We start from the raw sequence: 21,800 nt of genomic DNA, 5'->3' as shown, positions 1-21,800 counted from the left end.
GAGGTTGGCAGTACTGCATTAGCTTCCATCCATGATTCAATCTTTATAGTTTGTCTCAATCTATTTTGATTTTAATTTAGAAATTAACTTTGCACAAAACATTATTCCTCAGAAACCGTACCCATGATGTATTTTGAGTCTTGATGTATGAAGAAGTACCTCTTATGCTCACTAATAGAAAAAAGCCAGCTGGTAAAAGCTGAAATAGCACAGAAATACTTATTTGCATCATAAAGTTATGGGCCAAAGGGACTTGGACATATTTCGTAGCTCTAAGTGTTGATATATAACTGTCTGTGTTGCATATTGGTATTAATATATTTGTAGTGTGTAAATATATTTTATCTTTCATAGTTTGAATTTAGCTAAAATTGATTAGTATTTTCAAGTACACAGTGAATTGCTCTATTGTAGATGTATGAAATGTGGCTGAAGGGGGGGGAAATATTCTTTGTAAGAAGTTCATATTTTGTTTTCCTTGTTTTGTGATTTAGTACTTGATTTGAGGAATAATGGATTGGGAAGTTCAGATGTATAGCTGTAGGGGAGAGGTGGTTTTAGTGGGCTACACAGCCGCAAGGAAATGCTCGCTTTCATAAGGAGAGACTAAATAGCTTTGAGCCACTATTTAGGTTTTCAACTCTGAAATTAGCTTTTAAAATGGCATCAGGTTCTCCCTCTCAAACTGGTACGTTTGCTTGTCAGAGTCTAGAGCTCCTTGACCATCCTGAATGCCTGGCTCTCAGATCCCTCCCAAACAACTGGATAGCTTACCCTGTCTCTTCTGAAGGGGCTAAGATGAGACCAGGGTGAGCTGTGCCTGCCTCTTAGATATTAAGTATTAGAGGGGTAGCCGTGTTAGTCTGTATCCACAAAAACAACAAGGAGTATGGTGGCACCTTGAAGACAAACCGCTTTATTTGGGCATAAGCTTTCATGGGTGAAAAACCTGAAGTTTTAAAAAAGATATTAGGATGTGACACCTTTAAAAGCACCCCAGGGTACATGTACGAGTTTAACTTCTATCCCTCTTCCCTTTTTTTCATTTATCTATACTTGTCAGAACCAAAAAACGTTCACAGGTGATTTTTTTTAAAAATAGTCTATTGTGCCATAGCGGATCTTTCACTTGGGATAGAAACTACAGAGGATGGCCACAGATGTGGTAACTGCTTCATCTTTCCCCCTCATATGATAGGGTATGATTCACAGTTTAGTAAAGAGAAGAGATCCGGCATACGTGACTCTTTCAAAATGCAAGTTTCAAACTTATGGTTAAGTTAGTTGTCTCATGCTGCAACTGAAGAACTGAGTCATGTTATGTTTTTATAATAAGCGTTTTCCCAACCTTTTTATGTATAAATGATTCAGTTTGGTATGACTTAAGATGTTTGGAACAAGAATCTAGATCCTCTCTTTTTGCATTTAATTGTGACATCTGAAGTAGGCTGGAACACCCTTACTGTCTGGTCACAGGATTTAACTCTTAGACCGGGGTCGGCAACCTTTGGCACGCGACTCGCCAGGGTAAGCACCCTGGTGGGCCGGGCTGGTTTGTTTACCTGCTGTGTCCGCTGGTTCGGCCAATCGCGGCTCCCGCTGGTTTGGCCGATTGCAGTCCCAGGCCAATAGGGGCTGCGGGAAGCAGCGGCCAGCACATCCCTCGGCCTGCGCTGCTTCCCGCAGCCCCCATTGGCCTGGGACTGCGAACCGCGGCCAGTGGGAGCCGTGATCGGCCAAACCTGCGGACGTGGCAGGTAAACAAACCATCCCGGCCCGCCAGGGTGCTTGCCTTGGCGAGCCGCGTGCCAAAGGTTGCCGACCCCGTATTAGGCCTTGTCTACATGGGAAAGTTTCGCCAGTATAACCTAACATGAATTTAAATTGATTTAACTAAATCAGTGCCTACTTGTGTAGATGATGCTCTTACTTGAGTTTAAAAATGGCTTTTCCTTATTTTTAGCTTAAACCTGTTCCCAATCAACTTAAGTTATACCAGAAAAAAGCCAAAATTGATCAGGAATAGGTTTAAGCTTTAAAAATAAATAAATAAAAAAGAAAAAAGCCATTTTAAAACCTAAATAAAAGCATCAGCCATACAGGAGTTTGCATACATTCGGTAAAGATTAAACTGGTGTAACTTTCTCATATAATCAAGGCCCTAGGTGAAAGTGATGCATTATTTAATTTTGTTGAGATATTGAAGGAATGAAAGATGCATACAATATATGGAATTTCTCTTCTCTCTCTCTCTCCCCCCCCCACATTGAAATTTTAAATGGACTCTCTTCTCTCACATAACCAGGCAAGTAATGCTAAAATAGAATTTGAATAACTATTTCAGAAATTAATGAAACAGGAATACATTTAAATGTCACAATTTTTCTTTCTAGAGTTTCATCAATACATGTAAAATAAATTAGTACTGTAAGGAAGCTTCAGTTAAAACTTCCTTTTAGCATAATACCAGCTTTATTCAGAGAATTTCTATTAGGAAACTGACTCCTTATTTTTCGGCAAGAAGGTTGCCTGCACTTCAGGCTAACAATTGACAGTATTGTACAGGTTCTTCTTATATAAACACAACCTTTATTTTCCAGAACACTCTGCCTGTGCCATGCTAGTTCTGAAACGTAGTGTAGCATCTTGCTTTAAGGGATTTTGCTGCTTTATTTTAGTAGAGGTGATACTGAAGTATTTTTTGCAAACCACTGAAGAGCCTTTATCCTTAAGAAAAGCTTCTGTTAACACTAGAAAAATTAAGTGACCTTTTGAAAAGGATGTGATGCTGCTTGAGCAAACATTTTTTTTATAATTCTAGAAGACAGATGAGAAGCTATCGGAATGCTTAATAATTATAAATGATAGCTGTAATAGTTACAGCATTCTTGTATTTAGTAATGTATTTGCATAAACAAAAGGGGGATGAAAAATATGTAGGAAAAAACTTACTTGTCAAAACAAAAAGCCTAATGTCTAATTTACAAAAATCTTTTGGTGGATTTAACCTTGAAAATAATTGACCAAAAAGGTATTTTTTATGTTGTAACCCATAACAAAATCAGTGTTGGTACTTAAGGCAATATATTTGGATAATCAGTAATATGTAAAAAGACAAATGTTTATATCCCCTTGTTTCAGTATCAGATGGTACAGTTGTATACTAAAATTCCCAGCTGCATAATTATGCAAACGGCATAATGCCTCGCTTTAACAGCAGTACCATAGAAGTGGGAGTGCGGGAGGGCGGGGAGGGATGATGTTGTAGAAGAGTACTTGTATTAAACATCTAATTCTCTTTTTATAAATGACTGTTGTATAGTAGTACATTGCTTTCAGTGAAATGCATGTAGCTGGTACTGCTGGGCTATGTTATAGTTGCCCTTTGACTAAACAAGAATGTCGCTATTCTTCAAAATTAAATGGTCATATCAGAAATTGCATATATGCAAGTGAACAGTCACTTTATTGACATGAAACATGTATTTTTGTTCTAATATTGTGTACAATATGCTAAAAATGTAGAAACTGACTTCCAGTTTTAAATTGCATACCTGTTTGCACGTTTGCTTTGCACTCATTCTATAGTGCATACTCATGCATACATGGTTAAAGAGCTGCTTGGCTAGCTGTGTGTGCATGCAAACCCCAGACTTGCTTGAGAATAGTTCTCCATTCAAAATATTTTCTCAGTACTATAAAATAAAAGTTCAATAAACCAGTTTAGTAAATATCACAGGATTGGTTACATTTTTGTGTTTAAAAAAAAACAAAAACAAAAAAACCCCAAACCTAATTTGTTACTGTTGAAAATCAGTTCAAACCAAAATGGCTTCTGTCATAATTTAAGTGTCACTTCAGATGCAGTGCTCTATTCTGTTAAGTAGCATAAATTTGTTGGAGTCACTTCCAGCTCTATCTGAATGTTCTAGTATACAAGTAGTTAAATATTATGTGGCTTGTAATTGTGGTTTTGCTCAGAAAAGTGACTGAATAGCACCACCTTTATCAACATCTCTGTTTTCAGAGTTGTGAGTTGTTTCTGTTTGCTAACATTCTTTGCTACCTTTCTACTAAACTTGCTCTATGAGTGAGCTGGGTTGTCTTGCTGTAACCAACACGATTGTTAAATTCCGCTGGAGAAACATTATTACATGTGGTGATGAGCAAACAAGAAAGAAGAATTGAATTTTAGATCAGAAATTGAGTTTGCAGTGATGCCAGTAAGGAGAGAAAAAAAACACTTTTTTTACTTAACAATTGAAATGAAGGTGATAGACACCTAATGCTAAAATGTCAGTTTTTAAAGGCACCTCTCAGAGTACACTTTTATACAGGACTTTATGTAAGACTCTAATATTGAAATTGTTTACCATTTTCTAGTATTCTTTCCCAAATCAAATATCAATAGGCAAATAGATTAGAAATAAAGCCTTCTTTAGACATTAATTTCTAGGACTTCTTATGTATGTATGTACTTGGTTTAGGATAGCAAATTTCATTTTAAAAGTAAACTCAAATATCCCTCCTCTTGTGCATAAAATATTAGTTCAGCTACTAATTTTTCTATTCTTAAATATATTTCCACTATGCATGTGACAAAGATTAGCTTGCATTTTGTTTTATCACTTTTCCATAGTTTGTATATATAGAAATAGTATAATTCTGTCTGGCTAATGTTTCAGACTGCTGTTAGTCACTTTTTATGCCATATTTAATCTGTCTTCCACGGAAAATCCTTTCCCAGACCAAAGTCCAGACTTGGAAAGTAGTGCAGTATTCCTCTAAAACTGGATCAAACCAGAAGGTTATCTATGCATATACTATCTTGTACTTTGCAAGTTGCACATATATATTAGGAATCCTGCAAAATCATATTCTGATTATATCTGTGAGTTCTGAGTCTGATATAACTGTCTAGCTGAAAGGCCTCTATTAGCTACAGTTTCTTAGTCACCAGAGTATCTGTCTGGTGTGCTGATGAAAAGCATATTGAAGATTTAGAGACACATTTAAAACCTAAGTTCTAAGGAGAACCAGGTACTTTTAATCTCTTGGTGGGGATCTGGTTCAAATTACTATCTTAGTACCTCTGCAGCTATTGCAACACAATACAAACGTTCCAGTGTCTAGCTGTTTCAGTGTTATATGTTGGAAACAAATTACACAATCAGTTTTTTCAGCATGATTGTAATTTTTTAAAATACAATTCAAGCTTTTGTACCCTTAAACAGAATGAAGCAGGTTTTTTTGGGGAAAAAAATCATTATTTAGTGACTTACCAGAGTCTCTGTGAATCTGTTCCAAACTCTAGTGGGGTTTTGTGGTACTAAAAATGTACCAATACTGTACATGCTGGAGTTGTGTTAGTGGGAAGCAATGCAATGAAGGGCTGGATGTTGTGGGACCGGAAAAATAAGTAAAGCTGGTCTTGTCCTGTGTTTTCCTCCTCTGAGTACATATTAAATGTAATAAACATTTTGTGCAGAATACCTTCTTCCTGCTCTTCCTTAAAATATTTTACACATAAATCTGCATAAGAAATTGATATTAATTTTAAATATGTTCTGCTAATATCCTTCCTCTTAAAAGGCGTTGGTTAATTGTTTCCTGTTTTTGTACCAGAGCTATAATGGAGGCACATTATTTTAAAACACTTCCAAAATGTACAGAAGTGCAACAATAGCTGTGACCTTAGAGAGCAAGGTCACACCAAGGCCCATTTCCTGTTTTGTTCTTGGGGAAACCAAAGGTTTCACTAAATACTGGATAAAACTAAGGAACCATTTATTCTGCAAATGTTGGTGGGGGGTGGTGGTGGAGGAAGTTATGTAAAGTAAATACTATTTAAAAGTTTCGATCTGCAGTGTTAACAAATCACACAGTTTAGGATTTGAAGTTTTCCTTCTAAACTTGTTTTTATATCTGTTAATTCTTTTCAGAGTATATAAGGGCTTGAATAGGCTCTGGGTTTTCTTTATTTGTGAATAAATATGGCAGGAATTTCCAATAATGTAGAACTGCACCTCTCAAAACTACATAATGTTGAATTAAGTTTTGGGGGATGAAAAGGGTAGGGTGTGCTTGTGTGTGGTGTGTACAGAGACAGAAGTGTCTGAAGCCCTTACGGTTGGGATCATGTTCTCTGTTTGCTTGTGCAGTGTAAGCTTTATGTTTGCAGATCTTTATTTAAAAAAAAGAGAGAGAGAGAAAAGAGAATCAAACTTGCAATACAAGTAAAATTAGAAATGCAAAAAGTACCCCCACGCTAGCCTTGTTCAGTGCCTTGGGAGTGGCAAGCTTCTTTTCCAAAAATCTCTGGGCAGTGGAAGTATATCAGTGCAGTGTAACTCTGAGTTGGCATGACTTTATTTTAGCAGAGAGCTGTTGCAGAACTGGAGGAGAATGTTTTTAAAAATCAAAATAATGATTACTTTGTAGTACAAATTTGTATAGCTACTCTAGATCATCAGGATATTTACTTTAAACAAGTCCTAACCACTGTTCCCTCTAAGCTGTGTGCATGTGCACACAGATCCTAAATCCCGTGCACACGGAGAAACACGGCACGCACAAAAATTTGCACAGAATAAATTTTTTGCGCACACGGCCTATCAAAAATTAGAGGGAACGTTGATCCTAACTCAGCCAGAGATTTTGATTTCTGTGGCTTTGGTCATTCAGTTGTCATACATAAGATCAAGAAAGCTCAATAGGACTTAATTTTTTTAAAGATTTGTTAAACTTGCTACCCTTTTTGATCTATTTTTTAGAATCTTAAATCTATTCAGCCTGTAAGAGGATCAAAATATAAACCAAATATAAATATGGATTCCTGAGTGGCAAGTAAATGATCTTTCAATATTTGTGATTTTAAGGAATCAAAAACAACTATGCTAACAGTGCTTAGGTCATGCATAGTTTCACTAAGCTAGGAAGCATTTCACCATAGTGCTGCAGCACATCCTAAATATGTAAACAACTCAACTATTCATTCTGAGTTGCTGCTTTGCAGTCCTGACTTTCCTTTCCTTCTAATCCCTTCTCAGAGAACAGAAACCTATTTGCCTTGTCCAATTTAAATAAAAGTTTATTGAAGATGAGCATGTAAACTACCACTTCACTATAACATTAGTTTTATCAAAATCAAACTGTTACAAAATGTATAATATGGTGGTGTTTCAGAATAGTATTTTAATGTACAGTGAGCATGTTTGCACACACAAGGCGTGGCTCAGTCCTCCATATGTTTAGACACAATATTACTCATGTGAGTATCCTCAATAGCTTAAATGGAACTACTTATGTGAGTAAAATTACACGTGCATATGTGTCTGCAGGATTGGAGCCTGAATTTGTATAAGTGAATTGTCAATCCTCTTATTCTGAAAAGTATTAATCATAGTATCTATTAGGGCTGTCAAATAATTAAAAAAATTGAGAGATTAAAAAATAATTGCCATTCATTGCAGTTTTAATCGTACTGTACAACAATATAGCTCAGTGGTTTGAGCATTGGCCTGCTAACCCCAGGGTTGTGAGTTCAGTCCTCGAGGGGGCCATTTAGGGAACGGGACAATAATAGAATACCATTTATTTAAATATTTTTGGATGTTCTCTACGTTTTCAAATATATTGATTTCAATTACAACACAGAATTCAAAGTGTACAGTGCTCACTTTCTGTTTTTATTACAAATATTTGCGCTGTAAAAAAGATAAAAGAAATAGTATTTTCAATTCACCTCAGACAAGTACTGTAGTGCAATCTCTTTATCGTGAAATGCAACTTACAAATGTAGAATTTTTTTACATAACTGCACTCAAAAACAAAACAATGTAAATCTTTAAAGCCTACAAGTTCACTCAGTCCTACTTCTCCAATCACTAAGACCAACAAGTTTGTTTACTTTTATGGGAGATAATGCTGCCCGTTTCTTATTTACGTCACCTGAAAATGAGAACAGGCATTTGCATGGCACTGTTGTAGCCGATGTCGCAAGATATTTACTTGCCAGATATGCTAAACATTTGTATGACCCTTTATGCTTCAACCATCATCCCAGAGGACATGCTTCTGTGCTGATGAGTTCTGCTCGATAATGATCCAAAGCATTGCGGACCTATGGACGTTCATTTTCATCATCTGAGTCAGATGCCACCACCAGAAGGTTGATTTTCTTTTTTGGTGGTTCTGGTTACGTAGTTTCCAAATCGGAGTGTTGCTCTTTGAAGACTTCTGACAGCATGTTCCACACCTTGGGAGGCACTTCAGATTCTTAAACCTTAGGTCAAGTGCTGTAGCTATCTTTAGAAATCTGACGTTGGTTCTTAAATCGAACATCATCTCCTGGGTCATCATTCGAGACTGCCATATCACAAAGTTTATGGCAGAATGTGGGTAAAACCAAAAAGCAAGAGACATACAATTCTTCCCCAAGGAGTTCAGTTATAAATTTAATTAATGCATTATATTTTTCAATGAGCATCATCAGCATGGAAACATGTCTGTTGGGAATGGTGGCCGAAGCATGGAGGGGCATACCAATGTTTAGCATATCTGGCATGTAACTACTTGCAACTCCGGCTACAAAAATGCCATGCGAACGCGTGTTCTCACTTTCAGGTGACATTGTAAATAAGAAGCGGGCAGCAGCATCTCCCATAAATGTAAACAAACTTGTCTTAGCAATTGGCTGTACAAGAAGTAGGACTGAGTGCACTTGTAGGCTCTACAGCAGGGGTAGGTAACCTATGGCACACGTGCCAAAGGCGGCATGCGAGCTGATTTTCAGTGGCACTTACACTGCCCGGGTTCTGGCCACCATTCCAGGGGGCTCTGCATTTTAATTTAATTTTAAATGAAGTTTCTTAAACATTTTAAAAACCTTATATACTTTACATACAACAATCATTTAGTTATATATTATAGATTTATAGAAAGAGAACTTCTAAAAATGTTAAAATGTATTACTGGCACACGAAACCTTAAATTAGAGTGAATAAATGAAGACTTGGCATACCACTTCTGAAAGGTTGCCGACCCCTGCTCTACAGTTTTGCATTGTTTTGTTTTTGAGTGCAGCTTCCCTTGCATGCAAATCTGTACCAGATTCAAAATCTGTGTCTGTGTCCGTTGGTCCTTTGTGCTGCTTCCTCTGGGTGTTGTCCCAATGCTGTTCAAAGAGGGTGTTTTCAAAAGAAGGTGCTTGCTTCTAACCCCCAAGGCCAGCAATATGTCTGCTTTTCTTTAGTGAGCCCACTTGACACGTTTTATTGTCTTTGGGTCTGGCTCCCAGCCCCTCTCCAACTGTTGCAGCTGTCTGGAGGTGCTGCCTTCCATGTCTTGCTCATTCACGCCTCATTCATTCAACAGGGCAATTGATTAAGGGAGCTTGGGGGGCGGGGGGGGCAGATTTTTCTTCTACTTTAACTATCCTTAGGGGCTATAACATTATACCAAGGCTTAACACAAAGTTTCTACATGAGGCTTTGATATAAAGTTTCCATATACCAAGGCTCATCAGTACAAGATTTCTATATTAGGCTTTGATACAAAGTTTCATGAAAACAGAGGTCACACGTGGGTAGACCCACTACAAGGTTATATGAAGAGGCACAATGTAAAGTCATGTGAAAATTATCAGAGATTTATCTACATTGTCCCCCTTTTGACCTCTCAAGAACAATTCGTGAGTGGTCACCATATAAATCTTCTGTATCTGTTTTAAAGCTATATATTGGGTTATGATCCCAGCCTGTAGTTTCAATTTGGAATACATCTGTTTTATCCAGCAGCACATGCAGAGCATTAGAACCAACATAAATCAGGATTACTAATAGAACAATGATGGGATGAAAAATTATATTTAGAAGTGCTGACCAGGTGGGCTGCTCCTACAACACTCTGCCCCTTGATCTATGATTATTACAGTAGTTGTTGTCATTGTAGGGCACAGGTGATCTGTTGCAAACAAACCAAACAATTATAACCAGGTGAATATAACTAAAATCATTAAAATTGACTAAACACCAGATATAACATAAACGTAAATGCAAATAATCATAATTATAATAATTGGGAATACAGTAAAACCATCACCATTACGATAATTGGGTACATTGACAAATAAAATGAGGCCAAAGTTTGATGCTGCAATAGCTATCAAACAATAAACGTCACTGAGGTCAGGACCTCCTTAAGCAGACACAACAAATAAGATTTTGTAGGAGTACCACAGTTGTCATGCAACGGTAAGCTGATTTGGGCTTAAACTAACATTCAGTTGCTAAAATGTTGCAGACCCTACTCAGTCTCTGCCACAGTGTGTCTGGAACTTGGGGCTGCACAAATGTTTGTTAAATGGTGCATTTTTTTGTCAGTTTAAATGTTCCCTTTCTCCCAGTAAAAGGGCATTAACACTTCATCTAGGGGAAAAAAAAAACAAACATTTTTTTTTGTTTTAAAATTCCCAGCCACTTTGCCATGGCCTGGAGGTCTGAGGCAGAAGCAGGCACTCTTGTTACTGTTGCAATGGCATTTTGGCCCTGGGAGGAGGAATCTACCCAGATATCCCCCTTCCCAATCTCCAGAGGGGTCCTAAAAGTCTGCCCCTTCTGGGGTCTTAAATGTCCCTTCTTCTGATGTTACTGCTGCTATAAGATTTGAGAGTGCTGTTTTAACTCTCTGTACCCAACCTTAAGGGCGTCTAACTGGGTTTGGGTACTAAGGGACATACATTTCCATTTCTCTGCTTCTGCAGCAGAGGCTTGTAAATCTTGGTGCAATTTCTTGTTTTCATTTTTACATTCAGCCAATTGAAGGAATACCTCATTACAGGTTTTCCATAGAAGCCAAACTGCAGCTGCTTCTTTTTTTTTTAATTGGAGTTGAGGGTTTATATATCAATTCAGAGTAGCAGCCGTGTTAGTCTGTATCCGCAAAAAGAAGAACAGGAGTACTTGTGGCACCTTAGAGACTAACAAATTTATTAGAGCATAAGCTTTCGTGGACTACAGCCCACTTCTTCGGATGCATATAGAATATATATCAATGTGTACCGAGCCAATTTATCTTCTAAGTCTGAAATTGTATGGACATCAGCTAACACTTGATCAGACCAAGGGCTGTGTCCGAATTTTTGCAAGATTTGTTCAAAAGGGGTAACATCTCTTACAAATGCCAATTTCTCAGTCTCCTCTCTGGGAGCCTTCTTAAAAGACTGTTTACGTTTAAACATTTTCTTGTGTACCCAACCTTCTATTGGGACTAAAATTAGCAATGTTTATCCTCTTTGCTCTTATTTACCAATACCTCTTTTCCTGGAGTGAGAAAGCTACTTCTCCTCCTCTCTTTACCTGGATTTCTACCACCGGGGGTGTGCACACCTTAATGATTGATTACTTTTCCATACTTCTTAAAGTTTGTTTCATTACTCAATAAATGCTCATGATACCTTTCCCCCTTTCGCAATTTTCCACCAAAAGGTTGTATTTAAAGCACTGCACAGGATCTTTTCAGGGGGGAATAAGGCAAAACGCCACATTTATTAGTAATACATGTATTAATATTGTATCATATGCATATGATCTATATTACGCGCGCGCTCAGTCTCGTTGTTACCAATTAGTTGCTCTCCTTAATTGCACTGGCCAGCTGAGTTAGATGGGGAGGGGGTGGAGCCGGGCTTCTGCCGATCCGGATCGATGCGCCCATGTTGACAAGATGAAACCCGGGGTTCTCTGCAAGACACCTCACTTTTATAGCCACCTCCCTCTCATGCAAATCTGAACCAGATTCAAAATCTGTGTCTGTTTCCATTGGTCTTTTGTGCTGCTTCCTCTGGGTGTTGTCCCAATGCTTCAAAGAGGGTGTTTCCAAAAGAAAGTGCCTGCTTCTAACCCCTGAGGCTGTCAGTATGTCTGCTCTTCTTTAGTGAGCCCACTTGACACGTTTTATTGTCCTTGGGTCTGGCTCCCAGCCCGTCTCCAACTGTTGCAGCTGTTTGGAGGTGCTGCCTTCCATGCCTTGCTCATTCACACCTCGTTCATTCAACAGGGCAATTAATTAAGGGAGTTGGGGTGGGGGCGGGGGATATCTTATTCTACTCTTAGGCCTGGTCTACACTAGGCGTTTATGTCGAAGTTAGCGCCGTTACATCGAATTAACCCTGCACCCGTCCACACCGCGAAGGTATTTAGTTCGACATAGAGGTCTCTTTAATTCGACTTCTGTACTCCTCCCCGACGAGGGGAGTAGCGCTAAATTCGACATGGCCATGTCGAATTAGGCTAGGTGTGGATGGAAATCGACGCTAATAGCTCCGGGAGCTATCCCACAGTGCACCACTCTGTTGACGCTCTGGACAGCAGTACGAGCTCGGATGCTCTGAACTGCCACACAGGAAAAGCCCCGGGAAAATTTGAATTTGAATTCCTTTTCCTGTCTGGCCAGTTTGAATCTCATTTCCTGTCTGGACATCGTGGCGAGCTCAGCAGCACTGGCAACGATGCAGAGCTCTCCAGCAGTGATGGCCGTGCAATCTCAGAATAGAAAGAGGGCCCCAGCATGGACTGATCGGGAAGTCTTGGATCTCATCGCTGTGTGGGGCGATGAGTCCGTGCTTTCCGAGCTGCGATCCAAAAGACGGAATGCAAAGATCTACGAGAAGATCTCTAAAGACATGGCAGAGAGAGGATACAGCCGGGATGTAACGCAGTGCCGCGTGAAAATCAAGGAGCTGAGACAAGGCTACCAGAAGACCAAAGAGGCAAACGGACGCTCCGGATCCCATCCCCAGACATCCCGTTTCTACGAGGCACTGCATTCCATCCTCGGTGCGGCCGCCACCACTACCCCACCAGTGACCGTGGACTCTGAGGATGGGATAGTGTCCACGGCTGGATCCTCAGACATGTTAGCGGACGGGGAAGATGAGGAAGGAGATGAGGAGGACGAGGCAGTCGACAGCGCTCACAACGCTGATTTCCCCGACAGCCAGGATCTCTTCATCACCCTTACAGAGATCCCCTACCAACCCTCCCCAGCCGTTACCCCGGACACAGAATCTGGGGAAGGATCAGCCAGTAAGTGTTGTAAAAATCTAAACATTTATTTGTAACAGAACAGGAATATTAACAATTTAAAAAATGGGTTTCTCATGATTAGTTTGATTAGCTTAACGGTTCAGTCATGGGCAGTGCAACTATTGAAAAAAAATCTAGCAATGTCCGGTTTTGCATGATTGTCCTGCCCAAGCCGCTCTACTGGTTAGTCACTGCTACAGCAGCTACAGTAAAATGCGGTCTATATGTCCGGGGATGGAGCAGAAATCCTCCTGTGACATCTCGAGGAAGCTCTCCTGGAGGTAATTGGAAATCCGCTGCATTAGGTTCTTGGGGAGAGCGGCCTTATTGGGTCCTCCGTAGTAGGACACGTTGCCACGCCACGAGACAAGCCAGTACTCTGGAATCATTGCTCTGCACAGCATGGCGGCATACGGCCCTGGTCTTTGGAGGCTTTCCCGGAGCATTCGCTCTTTCTCGCTGTCAGAGATCCTCATGAGGGTGATGTCGCTCATGATGACCTGCTTTGAATGAGGTAGGGGAATGTTAGTGTTGGGACTGCTTTGCCGTTCCTTTACAGAACTGTAACCGCTGGTTTGCAGCCACGCGGTGGAGGCGGGAGAGGGGCAGCCGAAAGGGATCGTTCCCGGGGACAGCCACGAGGGTGTGGGACAGGAGCAGACTTCCTGCTTGCCGAATTGCTGGCAGCAGGGACCGACATTGATTTCAATGTGAAATGAGGCCATTGCTAATATTAAAGTTTTAAGCTGCCACAAGTCTACGGCTTACCATGTCTGCCTGCAACAGAAATTCCGTTCTCCTGAGAGGCTTCTCAAATGTGCTGTAGAAGACCCCAGGCACTGAATGCGAAGGCCGAGAATTCGACCTTGTGCTGAGTGCGCATGTGATAGGTGCTGTGCATGGTCTTGTTCACAGAGAAAGACTATGTTCTTTGTTCACAACTACATTTATCTTTCTGAGGAATTCACTCCCTTTTTCCCATTCCCACAGCCCCATCTGCGACTGTCTCACAACCTAGCCTGTCATCACACTCCCAGAGGCTAGCGCGGATTAGGCATAAGAAGAAGAGGACACGGGAGGACATGTTCTCGGAGCTTATAGCCTGCTCCAGAGCCCAGGCAGCACAGCAGACCCAGTGGCGGGAGAACTTGACCCGAATGCACCAAGCCAACATGGATCGGGAGGAGAGGTGGCGTCAGGAAGACCAGCAGGCGACTCAAACCCTGCTTGGACTAATGAGGGAGCAAACGGACACGCTCCGGCGCCTTGTGGATGTTCTGCAGGAACGGAGGCAGGAGGACAGAGCCCCGCTGCAGTCCATCTCTAACCGCCCTCCCCCGCCACCAAGTCCCATACTCCCCTCACCCAAAGTGCACAGAAGGAGAGACGGCAGAGTCCCTGCTAACTCTCACTCCACCCCTGCAGAGAGCTCGAGCAGCAGAAGGCTCTCATTCCCCAAAATTTGACAAGTTCTTTCCTTCCCGCCTGACACAAGCCCCCGTCCAAGTTTCACTTTCCCAGTTCCATGTTTGGTTGATAATAAAAAATACGTTTGTTAACTACTGTTTCCATCATGTTCTTTTGGAGGAGGGGGGGATAGGGGGTTGGTAATTCGACAGGACAGTCACCTTTGGCAGGGTATATAGTCGGGGGCAGGCACAGCAGCAGGGCACATACATAGTGCAGTGATGCAGTGACTAGTTACCCTGGTTAGTCTGGGAGGTTGTTTTCATGTTATGTGGTGGGGGGTGGGTTGCTCTGTGACTTTGTGGCAGGGGAGGGCAGTTACAGATCTTAAGCGGCGGTCCTTAGGCAGGATCACAGAGCCACACAGCAGGGGATCTGTAACCGTCCTCCCCCTGCCACAAAGTCACATAGACCCCCCCCATACACACAGTCCCTATCAGGAGGGGTGACAGGCTCCGTTGAAACAACCATCCCACCGCAGCGGAGCCTGTCAATCCTTGAGTTTAGAAGCTGCATTCGCGCCACTACAGTACACCCGCTCCGCACCACAGTCTGCGTCCCAGTTTTAAAAAATTCCCGCGAATACAGTATTAAAGAAAACGGTGTGCTTTAACAAAGTAGAACTATTTTTATTTTGAAACGTGTGTTGGAAGTGGGGTGAAGGGGGTATGTAACTGGATAGGATAGTCAACATTAACTGGGTAAAGAAACGGGGGCAGGTTTAGCTTCTCAATACACAAACTTTAAAGTCACAGGTTACCCTGCTCACTCAGGAACTTTGCTTTCAAAGCCTTCCGGATGCACAGCGCTTCCCGCTGGTCTCTTCTAATCGCCCGGCTGTCTGGCTGTGAGTAATCAGCAGCCAGGCTATTTTCCTCAACCTCCCACCCCGTCATAAAGGTCTCCCCCTTGCTCTCACAGAGATTGTGGAGCACACAGCAAGCTGCAATAACAATGGGGATATTGGTTTCGCTGAGATCACAGCGAGTCAGTAAGCTTCTCCATCTCCCCTTGAGACGTCCAAAAGCACACTCCACCACCATTCTGCACTTGCTCAGCCGGTAGTTGAAGAGTTCTTTTTCAGTGTCCAGGGCGCCAGTATAGGGCTTCATGAGCCAGGGCATTAGCAGGTAGGCTGGGTCCCCGAGGATGACTATAGGCATCTCCACATCCCCAAGAGTTATTTTGTGGTCCGGGAAGTAAATACCTTGCTTCAGCCGTCTAAACAGACCAGAGTTCCTGAAAACACGAGCGTCATGAACCTTGCCCGGCCATCCCACGTAGATGTTGGTAAAACGTCCCCTGTGGTCCACCAGTGCTTGCAGCACCATGGAAAAGTATCCCTTTCTGTTAATGTACTGGCTGGCCTGGTGTTCCGGTGCCAGGATAGGGATGTGAGTTCCATCTGTGGCCCCACCGCAGTTTGGGAATCCCATCGCTGCGAAGCCATCTATGATGGCCTCCACGTTTCCCAGGGTCACTACCTTTGGCAGCAGTACATCAACGATTGCCTTGGCTACTTGCATCACAACAACCCCCACGGTAGATTTGCCCACCCCAAACTGGTTCGCGACTGACCGGTAGCTGTCTGGCGTTGCAAGCTTCCACAGGGCTATGGCCACTCGCTTCTGGACAGTCAGGGCTGCTCGCATCCGGGTGTCATTGCGCTTCAGGGCAGGGGACAGCAACTCACAAAGTTCCAGGAAAGTTCCCTTCCGCATGCGAAAGTTTCGCAGCCACTGGGATTCATCCCAGACCTGCAGCACTATGCGGTCCCACCACTCAGTGCTTGTTTCCCGTGCCCAGAATCTCCTTTCCACGGCATCAACATGACCCATTGCCACCGTGATGTTCTCGGCGCTGGGTCCCCTGCTTTCTGAGAGGTCTGTGCTACTCTCAGACTTCAGGCCATCACCGCGTTGACGTAGCCTCCTCGCCTGACTTTTCTGCATCTGCCTCAGGGAAAGGTGTATGATAAGTTGCGAGGCGTTGAGAGCGGCCACAACTGCAGTGATGGTTGCAGCAGGCTCCATGCTCGCAGTGCTGTGGCGTCCGCGCTGTCACTGACTAGAAAAGTGCGCGAACTGATTTCCCGCCGGCGCTTTCAGGGAGGGAGGGCGGGAGTGATGGACGGATGATGACAGTTACCCAAAAGCACCCTGGACACATTTTTTTTACCCAGAAGGCATTTGCGGCTCCACCCAGAATTCCAATGGGCAGCGGGGACTCCGGGAACTGTGGGATAGCTGACCACAGTGCACCACTTCCAATGTCGACGCTTTCCCCGTTAGTGTGGACTCACAAAGTCGAATTACTGTCCTTAGTGTGGACACACACGTTCGACTTTGCAATATCGATTCCAAAAATTCGATTTAAGTAAAATCGAACTACTCTCGTAGTGTAGACAAGGCCTTAGCAAAAAGACAGCACAATGTAAAGTCATATGAAAATTATCAGAGATTTATCTACACAGTTATGTAACAAAAATCTACATTTGTAAGTTGCATTTTCATGATAGAGATTGCACTACTGTACTTATGAGGTGAATTGAAAAATACTATTTCTTTTGTTTGTCTTTTTTACCGTGCATATATTTTCATGAAATCATATAGAGTGCAACGTCAACGACTGCATGACTCGGGGTATGGATTTTTCACATCCCTGAGCAATGTAGTTAGACCGATATAGGTCGTAGTGTAGACCAGACCTTTAGTTACTGACCTCTAGCTTAATGTTCTACCTGACTTCAAATATGAAGCATATATAGAGCATGCTCTCAACCTCTTCATATTTCTATGTAACAATAGTATACTTGTGGAGTTCAGACCTTATTATTGAAGTCTTTTTCAGAATAGCATCCTGATTTTTACCTACACAGAAAAGGTGCCTGCTTCTAGCTATTTGGCTGACAAAAATGTGCCTAAAGTTTAATGAATAGTTCAGCCAGTCTTAGGGTATAATTTATTATATTGATACTATTTACAGTGAACTATTGATCTGCATGGCACATCATAGAACAAAAACTGATTTCCTGCCCAGAAGACCTTGCATCCAGTTACAGGGACACCATCAACTTAAATAGAGCTTCTCTGAAATGTTTTAACCTCCTCTTAAAAATAAGCACATAAGATTACTGTAACTGAAACATTAGCCAAATATCTTTTTTAGTTTGTGCATTTGACAGTATTTTGTATCTATGTAGCTATTTTCCCTTTTCTTTTGTGTGGGTTCAGGGTTCTGGAACGGGAGGGAAAACATTTTTAAAATAGGAAAATTTAATAGTAAAACCATCAGTTGACAGTGAGACTCTGACTCAAGTACCTGATAAAAGTTGCAGTTAACTTTTTTAAGTTGCTTAGGCTTTAAATTGACTGTTCCTAAGAGGAAATAACCACAGGGACCAGGGCACCCATATAAGCACACATACTAGTGATTGCAGTTTTTAATATTTTATTTTATTTATTTTCAAAAAGAATGCACATCATACTAGTGTTCACTATTTTTCATCTTTCACTAATAATGCCTAGTATTATTGCATTCAGTACACTGGGAGAGTAAAGTAGGAAACTGATGGTAAATTAAAATAATAATTGCCTAGAAAAGTTTCATAGTGCTTGTAATGTTTTATAATTATGACACAGAATTTATACATTTAAAGTAGGAAAGTCAAACTTGTGAATGTAATGAGTGATAGAGACAATGGTATGATATCCAGTTGAAAATTTATTTAGATTATTTACAATCTTCCTGGTAAACATAAAGTACTTTGATTCTTTGTAACTATACCTGTATTCTCTCCTATCTTTATTTCAAGGATAAGTAACTCAAGTATCAAGTTGACTTTGATACCTATTGGAAGCAAGAGAAGATCAAAGTGTTTGAAAGATTAAATAGATATTGGTAGACCTTCTCGTACATGTTTATATCTGGGCTGGAGAAGTGAGAGGGAAATCTCATAACTATAGTAGCTGATTTAAACTTCTCAAAAGGCACTTTAATGTCCTTTCCTAAGAACACCCTGAGGTGATGCATTAATTTGTTTGTAAACTACTTTGAGTCATGACCTCCCATTCTTAGCTTGTACAGCACCGTGCTCACTCTTCGGCTTTGTCTACAAAGGCACTTTAATCATTAAAACGTTTTTGAGTCTCGGGGGTGTGAAAAAGCATCTCCCTGAACAACAAAAAGCACCAGTGTGGACAGTGCTTCATTAAATAAATAAATAAATAAATTAATGGAGATATCCCATCTCCTAGAACTGGAAGGGACCTTGAAAGGTCATCGAGTCCAGCCCCCTGCCTTCATTAGCAGGACCAAGTACTGATTTTGCCCCAGATCCCTAAGTGGCCTCCTCAAGGATTGAACTCACAACCCTGGGTTTAGCAGGCCAATGCTCAAACCACTGAGCTATCCCTCCCCCCCCTATAGAGTTAATATGGAAATATACCCATCTCATAGAGCTGCCTTTACTAGCAGGACCAAATATTGATTTTGCCCCAGATCCCTAAGTGGCCTTTTCAAGGCTTGAACTCACAACCCTGGGCTTAGCAGGCCAATGCTTAAACCACTGAGCTATCCTTAGCCGCTCTCCCATCGAGGAAGCTACTGCCCCTCATTGGAGGTGGTTTTATTTTGTCTCTCCTGGTGATGAAGAGCATCTACGCAGCATACCTCACAATGGTGCGGCTGCAGCAGCACAGCCATGCCGTTGTAAGGTGCACAGTGTAGACATAGCCTTAGGTTATAACTCCATTGTTATCCCTAACTCCCCTCCACACACACACACAATTTTTAGCTCAAGTAAGTAGTGCTTTATCTTTCTGCTAGCTGTTCTGTGAGGGGTGTGTGTGATAGGTGGCTTGAAGCTCAGGGGGATGCAGAAGATCAAGTCAAGATACCACTCATCATCAACTAATCTAATCCTCTGTGCCGCTAATGAAATCACTCTGAAACCCCAGTGTTGTTTTTGAGTTGTGGTTGCTCTCACTCCAGGTAGCTAGCTCGTTGTTGCAGTCAAGACAAGCCCTTCAAGGCCATATGAAATGCCTAGAGTCTCTCTAGTACAATTTTGGCTTTTTTCTGGTATAACTTAAGTTGATTGGGAATGGGGTTTAAGCTAAAAATAAGGAAAAGCCATTTTTAAACTCAAGTAAGAGCCTCATCCACACAAGTAGGCACTGATTTAGTTAAATCAATTAAAATTCATTTTAGGTTATGCAGGTGAAACTTTCCCATGTAGACAAGGTCTAAGACAGGGGTCAGCAACCTTTGGCACGTGGCCCGCTAAGGTAAGCACCCTGGTGGGGCAGGCAGGTTTGTTTACCTGCCGTGTCCGCAGGTTCGGCCGATCGTGGCTCCCACTGGCCGTAGTTCACCGCTCCAGGCCAATGGGGGCAGCAGGAAGCGGTGGCCAGCACATCCCTTGGCCCGCGCTGCTTCCCGCATCCCCATTGGCCTGGGACTGCGAACCGCGGCCAGTGTGAGCTGCGATTGGCCGAACCTTGTGGCAGGTAAACAAACTGGCCCGGCCCACCAGGATGCCAAAGGTTGCCGATTCCCTGGTCTAGTAGAACAGATGTGTCATTAGGTGAGATTGAAGGACATGGTAACTAGAATAAGCGCTGGATGCAGTGTCCTGGGAATTTGGGGTGAGGGATGCGGGATGATAGCTAGATTTGCTGCTTTATCAGACTTTCTCATATTTATGGCTGATTATTTTAGATTTCAGTGTTATAAACAGGGTGAAAATTGCTCAATCTTCCATTTTTAATGAAGTGCTTATAGTAATCATGTGTAGCTAATTATAGTTTGGAAAAGATGTTGGACATTTCTTCCCAGTAAGAATTTAGAGATTCCACATCTAGGTGTTTCAGATAAGATACTTAATAAGTTTCCTTAACTGGCCACATCTTTATCTTTAATATTTGTAACCATCTAAATGTGCCCTTCTGTGGTAACAGTACTCTTGCCTAGTGCTTCACAAACCCAATCTCATTCTAAAAAGCATTCAGATGTCACCAGATCTATGCTCATTGTGTTTATGGCGGGGTGGGGGTGGTTTTTCTGTGGGCAGGTTGGATTGAGAGCTCTGAGTCAGCAATCGTGGTGTCACTTGACTGGGGCTGGGATAGAAAAATGATTAGGGAAACTAGTAAACAAAAATAATACAAGCAAAATGTTAAAAGTTGCAAAACCTGATAGTTATTCACATCTACTACTGTTTGTATGCATTGTCTGTTTAGATTGCAAACTCTCCAAGGCAGGACCACTTTATACGCTCTGGTTGCACAGTGCATAGCACATAGGGCTGCTGATCCTGATTTAGGCCTTTATGTGCTATCACAATACAGATAACTTTGATGGTGGAAAGAGACACAGATTAAGTTACTTCACCAAGAACATCCTGCTCCAGTGGAAAAATCTGATATCTGAACTTGAGTTACTGACTCCAAATTCTGTGCATTGACTATTAAGACAACTCTCACCTCTAGTCAAAAATGTCTTCCTGTGAATTTGTCTTGTACAGACTTCTGCATTATAGAAGTGTTTAGTGTAAAAATAGGGTCAAGAGCAGTGTCACTGCTTATTGTTGCCATATTGGGTTGAAGAGGTTGAAACTTCTATACTTAGAGAGGTCTGCAAGTGAAAAACAAAGCTAAAAATCTACATGTATTCATTAATAGGTCTTTCTAAATTGCAGCTGGTGTTTCTGTTCGCAATTGCTTTGTTCATGATATGGCATGGGGTGGCCAAACTTACTGGTCCTCCGAGTCGCATCTAACAATCCTTCAGAAATTCGAGAACTGGGGCACGCTTGACGGGGGCCAGGGCCACAGGAGGCATCTGATGGGGCTTGGGATTTCTGCCCTGCTCCTGCTGAAGCTCTGAACCCCTCCTCCCTCCACCCCTCCTCCCCCGGCTGGGCAGAAGCCCCTACCCCATCACCTTGCTTCAAGGCAGAGATCCTGAGCCTCCCCCTCCAGTCTGGTAGGTGGAGAATGGGGAGGGGCAGAGGGGGGCTCTGCAAGCTGCACTTTAATGGTAATATGGCTCACGAGCCACAGTTCAGCCACCCCTGATATAGCACATTTAACAATGGTGCTTATTGCAACCAAGCGGAGTCCTGCAAAATGTCTTATAATAATATCTAGTAGTGGGAATCTCCCTCAGACAAGCCAGTTCTGGAAAATAGACTTAACTTATGTACAATGCTAGGAAATGGGGTCTAGACAATGGAAATTAATTCCC

General features: G+C 41.9%; 1 protein-coding gene across 1 annotated transcript in view; it reads left to right on the top strand.

Annotated features, from left to right (window-relative positions):
- GNB4 (G protein subunit beta 4) overlaps window positions 1-21,800 on the top strand; it is a 68,310-nt gene that overhangs the window by 13,895 nt on the left and 32,615 nt on the right. The gene's annotated exons all lie outside the window — the stretch shown is intronic.

This window comes from Malaclemys terrapin, chromosome 9 (genome assembly GCF_027887155.1).
Source record: "Malaclemys terrapin pileata isolate rMalTer1 chromosome 9, rMalTer1.hap1, whole genome shotgun sequence".
NCBI classification, from domain to species: domain Eukaryota; kingdom Metazoa; phylum Chordata; order Testudines; family Emydidae; genus Malaclemys; species Malaclemys terrapin.
Note: the sequence above shows the minus strand (reverse complement) of the source record. Positions and strands in the feature narration are given on the sequence as shown.